The sequence below is a fragment of the Oratosquilla oratoria genome, chromosome 17, assembly GCF_046742065.1.
Source record: "Oratosquilla oratoria isolate Oo_2021 chromosome 17, ASM4674206v1, whole genome shotgun sequence".
In the NCBI taxonomy this organism is placed as follows: Eukaryota; Metazoa; Arthropoda; class Malacostraca; order Stomatopoda; family Squillidae; genus Oratosquilla; species Oratosquilla oratoria.
The window spans coordinates 43126983-43132549 of NC_134793.1; positions in this window are offsets into that span (position 1 = coordinate 43126983).

The following is a 5567-nucleotide window of genomic DNA, read 5'->3' on the forward strand; positions in this document are numbered from 1 at the left end:
TGTGCTACCACGGTGTCTAGGTGGTATTCACTACAAAAATATGAACATCACCCCATTTAGCCCAAATTTCTTTGATTAAAGAACTTGGCATATCTTCAATTCTTTCGTCCTTAGAAGAAGAATGTTCCTCAGCCAATTTCTTTTGCTGTTCATTTTGAAGGTGTACAATCTCTTTAGTGGTAAGGTCAGTATTGTGTTCTTCCACCAGCTCTTCAATATATTCAATATCTTCACTGTCGACCTCCAAGCCCATACTTTTCCCATAGAAACAATCTCTTCAACAATAGCATTGTCCTCAACAGCAACAGCAAATCCTGCAGTTTCAAATCCCTCAAAGTCTCTCTCTGGTATACAGCCTGGCCAAAGGTTCCGCCATGCTGAATTCATGGTTCTAGTACTCACTTGGTCCCATGCACTATCAGTAAGATTAACACAACACAGGATATTGAAATGGTCTTTATAAAATTCTCTCAAAGTTAACTGTCATTAGTAACTTGGAAACACGAAACACGGCTTTCGCGTAATTTTTCTTAAAGTTAGCTATGACCTGTTGATCCATATGTTCGATTAGAGGTGTTGTGTTAGGTGGCAGGAATTTGACCTTAATAAAATCAGACTCACCAACTAGTCTTCCTCCAAACCTGGAGAGTGAGCAGGAGCATTATCCAACGCGAGAAAAAATTATCTTGTAAAAAATTATCTTGTCACCCAGGCCTTCGTATTAGCTCACCACACTACAGACAATTTACTTTTCATAACATTATTTCTTTTGAAAATTCTTGTATTATCAGAATGATATACTAACGTTACTGCACAGCAGAAGAGTGAGTCTGTCTTTCATTGGCTTGTGCCCAGGCACCGATTTTTCCTCCTTGGTGATATAGCTTCTTTTTGGCAATTTTTTTTTCCAGAATAATCCGGTTTCATCAGCATTAAATGACTGTTGGAGGAGAAAACCTTCTTTATAAAGTCACTAAACTCAACCACAATTTTTTCCCGCCATTTCTTTGTTGGAACTCACCGCGTCACCATGCCTAACTACACTGTGAATTTCACGTCTGTTCTTCAATTTTTCAAACCATCCTCAACTTGCTTTAAATACAAAATCATCAGCACTTGTTCCAGGACTTTTCCTTACTAGATCATTGTAAGCTGTTAACGCTTTCTCACATATAAATGCTTCAGAGGTACTATCATCTGCTCTTTCTCATTTATATAAACAAGCAACAACTTTTCCACTTCCTCAAGTATTTGCAGTCTTTGTTTACTAATGACGATCACTCCTTTTACTAACGACTTTATCACTTCTCTATTCTTGAGAATAGTGCAAATTGTAGACTTCGAGATACCATACTGCACAGCAAGATCAGACACATGAGTGCCATTTTTGTGTTTTGCGATAATTTCTTTCTTCACTTCGATTGTTTTTCTCGCAACTTTTCTTTTTCCTTGACCAGTATCACTTTTTTGCTTTCTTTGGAGCCATGACTGGGGGCTTGTGAAGGAAAAATAAATGCTAAATGCAATAAAATTGATAATGAAAGCACAGCACAACTATTCAGCTCAGCGGTCAACAGAGAACTGTTTACGTTTCGTCAGCGGCCATGTGTCAGCGTCATTTGAGAACCGAAATTTTGTTCGAAAACAGAGGTATTTCCAGCTTGAATTTTTCGTTTGAAAAGCTATTTGTTCGAGTTTAGAAGCACTCGAGAATTGAGGTTTGACTGTATATATGTATAATTGTGCCTGGAATATTTAACAATTTACAGTATATGACATCTTTGTTTTGATGGAATAATTATTTTGTAAGAAGCTTCTGGAGCTACACAAGTGGCCTGAAAGAGCCACAGGTTGCTGACCAATGTCTTAGCTCCATGTGGACAAAGGATCTCCTACCCACTGTCCAGGTCAGAAGCACTGCAGCAGGACTCAGCACATCCACAGTAGGACCAGCTGCTTCATTGACATAGCAATCCTATATCTTCATTCCCCTCATGTAAGAATAGAGAAGACAAGAAGAAAACCCTTCAGGCTGTGTCAATTTATATTCTATTCACAACCATTCTTCACTCACACCAATGTCTTGCTTTCTCCTTCCCTGTTCAACAGACATTCCCCTTTTATGCAAAACCCCCTTCACCTTATCCATCTGTCATATTCTTGACCATCCTCTCAAGTTGACTCTATCCATCTCTGCCTTCCAATCCTTTTGCTAGTCTTTCCTTATTCATTCTTTCCATGTCCCTAAACCATCCCATTATTTTTTCATCTACCCTATCTGCAAGAATTCAATCAATAAAAAATCAAACCAACAGTTGTCTTGTTGGTTTTGCTTTATGTTATATGCATGGAGAAAGAACACCCATACACAATAATACTAAAAAGTTAAGATTCAGAGAGTATATTAACCATTCAAGCAATAAAACATGTAAATGTAAAATTTTTGTATACAATGAAGTGCAAATATTAAACACCCTTCAAAAGACATGGTCTACAAGCCCTTCAGGGCCAGATTATCAAAGAAAACAGTGGGCACTATACCCAGTCTTTAAACTTTTATGAGGACTCTTTTGTGAAACACATATTTTCTTTCCAACTTGGTTTTCACATAAATTTTAGAAAAAAAAAAAAAAATCAAGGAAGAAAATATATCTTATAGACGGAAGACAAGCGATTATCAATCTAGAAAACAGTATTATCCATTGTAACAAATTTGGGTATAGTTATGACAGAATAAATATAATTAGACAGAAATAATTTTGGTACAAAACATTTAATACAAGGCTTGTAGTTAAGAGCTAATCTTGAAAAATTTGGGACCAATAAAAAAATAAATAAATAAAAATGCTTGGGCAAGACAGCAAGTGGTCAGAGCCTCTAAAACCTTAATCTGGCTCTGTATACCTTTATCATCATTCATGATTATTCATCCCATTTTAACATCAATTACTATAGGAAAAGATTAAACCTACTATAAATTTAAAACTAAGCTATTTGCCTAAGGATATATAAATTCCAATGGCAATTCTAACTCATAACAAATTTACTTAAAATCAAATCTAACTTGACAGAAGAGACTTGGTTCATCTGGGCTAGTGACTAAATAATGTAAAAGTTAGTCTGGCAATAGATTAATTCCTGTTTACAATTTTTACAAGAAAATGACCAGGCTGAACCGAAACCTTCAAACTAAATGGGATTCACTGGCCACCTAGAAAGACTGGGATGAGGTAGTTTTGGACTGATTTTATGAAACTGGGCTATAATAAGTCTCAGGTAATGTTGAGCCTTAACCCTTTCTCATATCAGTCATTTCTTCTGTTTTATTCTAGCAACTGCCAAGTAATCATATCTATATGAAGAAAGCCTCATTTACTCAGAGGATCAATATCTATTTCAATATTTTCACAGCTACATTAACTTGTGTAATTTGCTGTAGCTGCTTCTGGGTAATTCCATTCAGCTGAAAGAAACCTCTTGTACTACAAGTTAATGATCTCAAGGACTTACTTGGGTATGGAAATATTTCAGGATGGGCTGGATTTGTATGGATTATCCACAACATGTTGGATGAGGATAGATGTTGAACATTGGTCAGTCTTGGAAAGGCTCAGTAGTTACGATACCTTTGGATTTTTTGGGGCTAAGCTAGGTCTGGATCAATCCTTATGATAAACTGGGGTTAGGATGGGCTCTCAACAGTCCAAGCATATAGGGCAAAGCTTTGGCCACAGCTACACATCCTCTGGCTTAGGCTACTCACTAATTATACATGGATTGAGCTTGGATTTTCCTTTAGGATTGATAAAAGTTTTGATGGGCCACAAGAGACATCTGAACAAATTTTAAGAAAAATTTGGGTTTGGACAGGCTTCCAAGAAAATTAGAATGTAACGAACACACGAAAGGTTAGGTTGAAACCTAGCCCCTCTCGAAGTCTTGGTTTCACGACTCTTTAGAGGAGTTTGGATTAACAGGTCTTCTCAATAAAATCTTATATTGAGTATAGGATGTCCTGAACTTACCTAGTCAAAATATAAATTTACTTTGGTAATAGTGGCTAAAATGACTAGATGGAAGAGGATAGCATTTATGACAAAAAAGTATCAAGTTGTTCAAACTTCAAAATCACACTTTATGTATTTGGAAAGACTTGGTTTACTGCTTTGTCAACAACTGTATCAACTGTAAACAATTCAAAACAATGACATCAACCAGCTATAATGACTAAAAAGATAACAAAACATTCCTAGCTATGGTGCTGGAGTCTAACATTTCATATTCTAAAATACAGATTACAGTAAAATACATGGCAATATACATTATAAATATACAGTTGACCCCAATTGTTTAAAGGATTAGGTGCCATACACCTTACAAATATGCAACAACTGCAAATTTTCACTCCTATACTCAAAATTATTTCAAATTCTTTATGTAACTTACAAACCCATGGCAAGACCAGCAGATATATTTTGAGCGATGAGGTTATGCCTCTTGCAATGATTGTGTAGACTGAACATTGCCAGATTGAATATATGAAAACACTGTAGTAAGTTATAAAACAATATCATACTGTGTTAACCTGCTGATGGTGGGCCAAGATCTGGTTTATGTTATTACCTAAAATCTTACTTTCTGATGTGAATTACGATACATACTTTTGTTAGCATACATCTACCAATTTTTAAGATGCACATGTTATTGATACTTCTTCTGATAGCAAAAAAAATATTCTTTTTTCAAACATAGACTTGCCATTATAAGGGAGGTAGCCTTAAGATATATAGAACTTCAAGAACTATTGTATGCCTCTAAAATATATCAATGATTAATAATTTTTGCTTAAAAGTTCCACTGACTGAAAACAAACAGCCCCATAGTGGCTGGCAATAGTCCTCAGTCCCACCCATAGATCTCTGGTAAGAAACTTTGAACTGCTCACTGTGTTGCAGTAGTATGGGACTGCTTCTGTCACCAGCTTGCAATAGTACAAGCAACTGCCAGTAGTTAGCTCTCCTTATGTAAAAAGGTTTAGCAAATACAGTTTAAGTTAACTGTAAGAGATCTTACACTCACTCCAGAGACTGTCAGTCCCTCAGGGCTGCATCTCAAAATAGAGGTGAGGATGTTAGGAGGTAGATGATTCTTTCTGACATCTGTTATAGTACTACCACTTCTAGGTACATACTTATTGTTGCTCCCATACTAATAATTCATTATATAAAGTAGTTCTCAATAAAATGAATGTTAAAAGCACATGAAATCATAAGAAAATGTGAAAATGAAATCTAGGATATCATACAATTAAGGTAATGTGGTCATTCTATCCTTTTCAATAGGGTGGTTAATCCAATCACAACTCATTTAACCCCTTGAGTACTAGATGTGTGTTTTGTGACACCTGCGTGTCATGGCTGAGTGCACCCGCCATGAACAGAGCGTGCTCCTCATGACACGCAAGTGTCACAGTTATAAGCTGTGTGTATTGAGGGCTCTCAAGGCCTCAGTTTCTGAGTTATTTCTACCCATGTGGTGGCAAGTGTCTGTGTTTACAAACATAAGGC